The sequence below is a fragment of the Cetorhinus maximus genome, chromosome 28, assembly GCF_964194155.1.
Source record: "Cetorhinus maximus chromosome 28, sCetMax3.hap1.1, whole genome shotgun sequence".
Taxonomy (NCBI): domain Eukaryota; kingdom Metazoa; phylum Chordata; class Chondrichthyes; order Lamniformes; family Cetorhinidae; genus Cetorhinus; species Cetorhinus maximus.
In genome coordinates, this window is record NC_135906.1 from 3,765,840 (window position 1) to 3,773,591 (window position 7,752).

General features: G+C 50.3%; 1 non-coding gene across 1 annotated transcript; it reads left to right on the plus strand.

Moving 5' to 3' along the window:
- Positions 1-643: 643 nt before the first annotated feature.
- trnal-uaa (transfer RNA leucine (anticodon UAA)) lies at positions 644-726 on the plus strand. Its single transcript has one exon. It is a non-coding gene; the product is annotated as a tRNA-Leu (tRNA).
- Positions 727-7,752: the final 7,026 nt, after the last annotated feature.

Here is a 7,752-nt window from a genome sequence, read left to right on the forward strand (position 1 = left end):
TTTAAATGGAGATGAAACCAAATTAAAACGCTCAAAACCAGGGAGTGAACAATGGTTCTTCAATCTGACACAGTCCCAATGGAGTTATTTCCACCTCACCGTGAGCTAATCTTCTTACAGGGAATAGAATTCCGGGGGAATTTCCCCACCGGCTTGTTCCTCACTTCAGGGGAATGGGACCCAACCAGATCTTGGAGCTCAGATTATGTTAATGTTCCGCTCATGATATCTTAATATTATCTTATGCTTGAGCAACTTTTAATCAGGTTCATGGACAAATTCTTCCATCATCCCTTCTCCCACATTGCATCTCTCGCTCTCATTCATTCTTTATTCCTTACAATCCAGAAAGGGTTCGGAATCAGAGCTCACCCCCAAATCCTCTGTACACAAACCCCCTTCTGTTACCCTGTTTGATCCAAGAGACCACTCAATAAATTATACTCTTTATAAACACTGAAAGCTGTCTCACAGTGTTGGACAAGGAGTTAAATACACTGCAGTGTTTATAGATTGTTTTCCAGTTCACAGTCTGTTCCAATTCATTAGCTTCGGAAGGACGAGCAGTCAGAATGAGAAATTGTACAAAGTCAGATGGCATCCTAATCACATTCAATTTCATTTGATTCAATGTTCCCCATATACCAGGATGGCCGAGTGGTTAAGGCGTTGGACTTAAGATCCAATGGACATGTGTCTGCGTGGGTTCGAACCCCACTCCTGGTAGTTGTGTTTTTCAGGTGTTACTTGTCATCTTGCTGCTCAATTTAACAGAAGAAATAGGAGCACCCAGTCCCTCGAGGCTTCTCTGTCATTCAATTAGATCATAACTCATCAGATCCTGGTCTCAACTCCACTTACTATCCTGTTCCCAACAACCCTTAATGCTCTTGTCATTTGAGATTCAGTCTAACTCAGCCTCGAGTATATTCAATGAGCCAGTCTCCACTGCTCTCTGGGGTAGAGAATTCCAAAGATTCACAATCCTCTGAGAGAAGAAATTCCCCCTCATCTCTGTTTGAAATGGGTAATCCCTTCACACCATCATCCATTCTGTTGTTTAATCACTCCTTCCTGTAGTAGAAGGGTTTGGCACATACAGGGTTAAAGTGGGACTGAGCCCAGTACCACCCACACAATGATGTAGGAAGGCACATGACCCAGACCTAGGGTCAGTGTGGTGTTGAAAAGAGATGTATTAAGACCTGGACATGGAGTTAGCTCCTTGCCTGTACCCTTTACTGCGTATATGTGTATCATTACAAGTAGTTAATAAAGACTTGCTGTTAATATTCAGAAGATTATGAAGATTTCTTGAACAGACAGATTGTGTGACCAACACCATCCCAACAAGGTGGCAGCTCAGGATCAAAAACCCTCAACTTAACTAAAACGCGGAAAGACTAAGACCTGAATTTTACTCTCGGGATGCGCCTGAAGTCAGCATAGCCGAAGCGGATGTAAATCCAGCTCCCGGATATAAAACCCACTCTTACGCTTGGTGGCCAATTAAGGCCCTCGCAGTGTAAAACGGGATCGCCGGATGCTTTTTCTGTGTGTGAGGGCGGGAACTCGTCAGGCACCAGGTCCAATGGGGACCCGGCGGACTATTCGAAAACGGAAGAGGCAGCTCCCTGAAGGCTGCCAGGATGCAGTTGGGTCGCTGCCTGAAGACTCTAGCCACTGGGCAGTGATGTCTTCATCGTGCCCTCCTACCTTGGCCTCCCTGCTGGCCCTACACCAACTGAGCCCATGCCCACCTGGCCTCCGCTCCCTCCTGCCCCTCTCTTCCCCTTCAGGGGTGGTTCCACCGGTGGAATACACTGTCCCCATTAGATGGGATGCAGAGGAGCAGTGGCTTTAAAATGAAGGAGCAACTGTGCTGCAATACTCAGGGGGACCTTCCAGGGAAGATGAGGACCTGCGATGCTGAAATGTGGGCTTGACAATCAAACGAGATGCCAAGAAACTCTGGGGAAACTCTGGACTCACACAGCAAAGGACTGGCAATGACAGAGAAAGTGCTGCTGCTCCAGGGGCCTTTTATCCTGCCCGTGGATGAGGAAATGATAAAAATGTGATTTCCGCCCACTGGTTTTGCCCTTGCGATGAGTGAAAAATTGCACAGATAACGTAAAATCGGGGTCAATTGGCCCTTTAATTTTTGGCGGGCGCTGCTCTGACTCCCCCGTGTGCCCGCTGATTTCCGCCCACCGGTTTTGCCCGCGCAAATTAAATTACTCAGCCTCTCGGGAACGCGGCGACTGTCTGATTCGGAAACCAGCAAGCCTGCATTGAATTTGAACACCTCACGACGCGTAACAGTAAATCACTGAACAAAATAAGTCCGCAAACAGCTGACCCACGCAGCCATTGTTAAAAATTTTCCTTTGAGAAGCACGCTGCCACCATGTTGCATAGCCCACCAAACCCAGCAAGCGTGGGAAACCCTTTGTATGACAGTGAACGGTGATGCCATCTTGGAAGCCTGTAAGCTCTTAAAGCTGTACCCACACTTTAAACATCTTTAACATGGATCACAATTCAACACTTCCAACTCCACTTGGACTAACCCAAGGCCCAGGCCAGTCACAGAATGAGGGTATTTGGAGAAATCTTTTTTAAGCTGCAGCATCGCTTCTGGTTTAAATAAAAAGTCAGAGGAAGAGCAAGTAACACACTTCTTTAGTCTACAGGGCCAATTGTAGATGACATCATCTTCAGACAGAATATTAATGAGTTATTTGCCAAATTTGATGAGGTTTTAAAATCCCTTTATGTTTATTTCCACTTGCAATCCAAAAAAAATTGCAGAGAGCTAAATTCAACAAGAGAGTGGGACAGCCTGGGGAGCCTGTCGATTATTCCATCAATGATCTCGACAGGATAGCAGACGGGTGTGAATATGGAGATTGGGAGTCTGAACTCATCAGAGACAGAATCGTGGTGGGTGTTGCAGATGATCCACTCTGACCTCCAACAAACTAAAGATGATCTAACCCTGGACAAGGCAATCTGGATAGTTAGACTGTCTGAGCCACACGAGAAACACAGGACAACCCTAAGGGGAGAGAATACAACATGGGGCAGAAACAACCCTCAGTCCAGCTTATCAAAGTCACAAAGGCACCGCGACAATCCAAATCAGGGTAAGCAATCGCATACTTACCTGGCAGGGAAGAGACCATGATCACGGTTGCTTCTGCATGTGTGTAAGGGTTGTTTTTGTGGGTATCATTTCTTTTACAAGGTGGTTTCAGCAAAGGCTCTGGCCTTTTTGCTCTTTGGTGTTGGAGGCTCCTCTGTGGCTGTTTTTTCTCCTTTGAAGGGGATTCAGTGCCGAACATTGGGAATTTAAAGAGGTGATGGCTACAACCAGTCACGCCCCAAACCAGGGGGTAGGTAACAGCGTTAGGGTGGCGGTGACAGACAGCGAAGGAGGTGCACCCATGGATCAGGCCTTCTTCTTTGAGCAAATCCTTTTGGAGTCGTGTGGATTTGAAACGGAGGAGATCTACTCCCTGCAGGACTTCCACAGCGCTGGATATTTCGACGTGACCTTCAGGAATGTTGCTGCCTGCGTCAAGTTCCTGAAGGTGTTTGAGGAGAAGAGAGACCAGCCGGAGATGAAGATCCTGACGGTGGAGCCGCTCTTTGCTCTGCCGTTGCAACGGGACCGTGTGGTGACGGTGCATCTCTACAACCCCCACGTCCCTGTCGCCGACGTGTTCACCTTCCTCGCCAGGTACGTCGACAAGGTTGGGACCTGCACCGAGGTTAGAGACGCCTTTGGGATTTGGACCAGCAAACGCCAGGTTAAGGTCACCCCCAGGACCGATGGTCAGGGAGCCATCTTCCACCCTCCTTCCAGCTTCGCTATCGGGGGAAGCCGTGGCGACCTTGTCTACGCTGGGAAGCCCAAACTTTGTCGCTCATGCGGCAAGTCTGGTCATGTGGCGGCCAACTGCAGCGCCGCCGTCTGTAAGAACTGCAAACAGGAAGGGCACCAGACAAAGGACTGCAAACAGACTAAGTGCTGCAACCTGTGTGACGAGGCAGGTCACCTCTACAGGACCTGCCCCAAACGCTGCCTCACTTATGCACAGGCAGCCAAAGCCAACGAGGGGGAAGCAGAGGAAATGGTTCGTGTCACTACTACCAAGGACACTTGCAACACTCCAAACACCAAGGCCTCCAATGAGAACAATAGAAAAAAGGAGGACACAGAGAGAGACAAGGTGGAGGAAAAGATTGAGGTAGCAGACAGCCAATCAACAGCACTGACCCCTGAACCTCCCACTCCTCAGGAGAGCGAATCAATGGAGGAGGAAGCAGCGGAAAATCAGCAGGGGGAGGGCAGCTGGTGGAGAGAGCCAAAAGGAAGCAGGGGCTAAGAAGGGACCAAGCCACTTCCCAGACAAGTGGGAAGAGGCGTCTCCCAACCGAAGCAGATGACAAGGGCAGCTGCTCTTTGGATAAAGAAAGGCAAGGGCGGCACCTACAGAAGAAGCGGCAAAGCTCGAGGGATTTGGAAGCCGAGACACCCGAGCTCCAGAACACTGGAGACATTGAGGAGACCAGCGCACCCCAACTTTGCCCACAACCCGAAGAGGCCAGCGCACCCCAGCCCCAGCAATCTGGGAGCAGTGAAGCGCTCAGCGCACCCCAGCTCCAGGAAGCCGGGAGCAGCAACACCCCAGAGGGGGAGAGGATTGGTGAGACTTCTGCAACAGACACAATTCAAATCTCGTCCCTTGCAAGAACACCCAGATGCCACCTGAGCAGAACATCTCCAATGGGGAGGTTCAGGACAGTTTCCTCAGCCCATCCAAAGTGAGGCGATTTGTGAACACTATGGGTATGCAGGAGCAGACCAAAGGTCTGGGATTCTCAGAGGCAACAGGTTTGGTAAGAGACTAAATGCTTTAAAATGGGTGTAAAGATTGTATGCATAAATGTGCATAGCATTAAATCTACTACGCGATGTGTTGCGACCTTGGACTACCTTGCCAAGGTCAAAGCTGAACTGTTGTTTCTGCAGGAGTGTGCGATACCGCACCTCAGCTCCTACAGGCAATGGTCACGATGGTGGTCCCATGGGCCATCAATCTGGTCAGGAGGAAACGACTCTCATTCCTCCGGCCTGGGTATACTGCTGCGGGGAGGCAACTTCACCGTCTCCGAGGTTAAGGAGGTGGTGGGCGGGCGCCTCCTCGTAGCAGATGTAATGTACAAGAATGCTCCACTCCGGTTAATTAACGTGTACGCCCCGGCACAAAAGGCCGAGTGGCTGGAGGTTTTTCATCAGCTCCCACTGCTGCTGGTGACCTCCAGGCCGGTCATTCTGGGCGGCGACTTCAACTGCATCATCGATGCGGCTGGACGATCCGGCAGGGCCGACAGCAGATTGGACGCTACGTCCAGATCCCTGATGGAAACAGTAAAGGATGCCAAGCTGCACGACGTCTTCAGCAACCCTGCAGACGGATCGCAGCGTAGATACGCCTGGTCGCAGCCAGACGGGTCCATTCGTTCCAGGATAGACTTCCTGTTTGTGTCCCGTGCGTTCGCGTCAGATCCACCAACCTCAAGCCGGTGTTCTTCTCTAGCCACTGCCTCCTACTGGCTGACTATCACTTAGAGGAAGACCAGAGGGTGGGCAGGGGGGCATGGAAGCTAAATGTGCAACTGCTGACCCCAGAGAACATTGAGGAGCTCAAGAGGGATTACAAAGTTGGAGAACCGTGAAACCCCTCTTTGAGTCCCTGACACCCTGGTGGGAAGCGATCAAGGGAAACATCAAGAGGTTTTTCATCCTCAAAGGCACCCAGAAAGCTTGAAAAGAACAGAGGGAAATGTCCCGACTCCAGAAAAACATGCAGAATCTGCTCCGGCTGCAGTCGATGGGGGTCGATGTCAAGGAGGAACTCCAAGAGGTGAAGAGCCAGCAAGCCTCGCTCTTTGCCTCGGAGGCCTCCAAGATCATCTTCCGTTCCAGAGTCCGCTCCGTGGAGCAGGATGAGACGTGCTCACGTTTCTTTTTCCAAAAGGTACACAGAGAGAGCTCTGTGATCAGCAGCCTGAAGGAAGAAGACGGCTCAGTAAAGTCATCGCAGTTGGACATTTTGAGGATCAGCAAATCCTTTTATGCCGGATTGTATGACGTGAAGCCCCCAGACAGCATGGCCTCCCAGTCCTTCCTGTCCTCTATCACGGAGGTCTTAGACGACAGTACGCGGGAGAGCCTGGACAAACCGCTAACTCCTGACGAACTGTCTAAGGCCCTTTAGTCCTTCGAGAAGAGTAAAACTCCCTGAAGTGATGGAATTCGCAATTGGATCCAACTGCTCTACACTAACAACAGTAGTGCAGTCTCATTCAATGGGTGGGACTCAGATAGCTTTCCTATTAAATCTGGAGTCAGGCAGGGCTGTCCTCTCTTGCCTGTTCTTTTCGTGTGTTGCATAGAATCCTTTGCTGAGTCCATCAGGAAGGATCCGGGCGTAAGAGGAGTGATAATCCCAGGCAGTGGAGGCACTCAGGTCAAAGCCTCCCTGTACATGGACAATGTCGCCGTCTTCTGCTCAGATCCGCTGTCGGTGCACAGACTGATCCACATCTGCGACCAGTTCGAACTGGCCTCGGGAGTCAAGGTAAATTGTGGGAAGAGCGAGCTGTGTTCTTCGGGAACTGGGCTGACCGATCCTTTGTCCCCTTCACCGTCAGGGCTGACGGCCTGAAGGTGCTGGAGATATGGTTCAGAGGGACCGGGTCATGTGTTAGAAACTGGAAGGAGCGAGCGTCTATGGTGGAAAGAAAACTCTCCATTGCGGGTAAGAACCTGGTCATCAGGTGTGAGGCACTCTCGCTATTGCTGTACGTGGCACAGGTCTGGCCCATTCCACACCCCTGCGTGGTGGCGATCACATGAGCCATCTTCCGCTTTATCTGGAGGTCGAAAATGGATCGTGTCTGCAGGGACACGATGTACCAGCCTCTAGAGAAATGAGGAAAAAACGTGCCCAACATCGCCCTCGTACTGATGGCCACCTTTGTGTGCGGCTGCATCAAGCTGTGCGTAGACCCTCAGTACGCAAACACCGAGTGTCACTACGTGCTGAGGTTCTACCTGTCCCCGGTGTTGTGAAGGATGGGTCTGGCCACGCAGCCGCGGAACGCTCCAAGTAGTTGGACCGTGCCGTACCACCTGTCCCTGGTGGAAAAATTTATGCAGAGAAACAGCTTTGACCACAATCCACCAGGCAGTGGTCGGCACGTAACGTCTTAGAGGCCCTGAGGGAAAAGGAGAGGGTGGATCCTGTGGGATGGTTCCCCGAGCAGACTGTCAAAGTCATTTGGATGTTGATAATTCCAATCCCATTGTCTGATTGTCTGTAATGACCAGATTGAAATGGTTGTAATATTCATTGATCGTATTGAAGCAACTCGTGATCCATGTGTAAAAGTTGAATTTAATTGTACTTTTTGTGAGGACAATTTAGAAATGTTTTGTAATGTTCTTCCAGATATTTTATGAATGAAATATATTTTTCCAAAAAAAAAGGAAAGCAATTCCTGAGCTGCCCAGCAGAGTGTCCTTGCCAGCGCTGCGGTGTGAACCCCTCACAGGAGAGATCGGTGTCCTGCCAGTCGGGTCCAAAGCTCCCCCTGGAACAGACACGGACACTTTGGTAAACTCTGCAACTCAAAATCCCAACCCCCCACAGAGAGGCCAAAGGTCATCCATGAGGT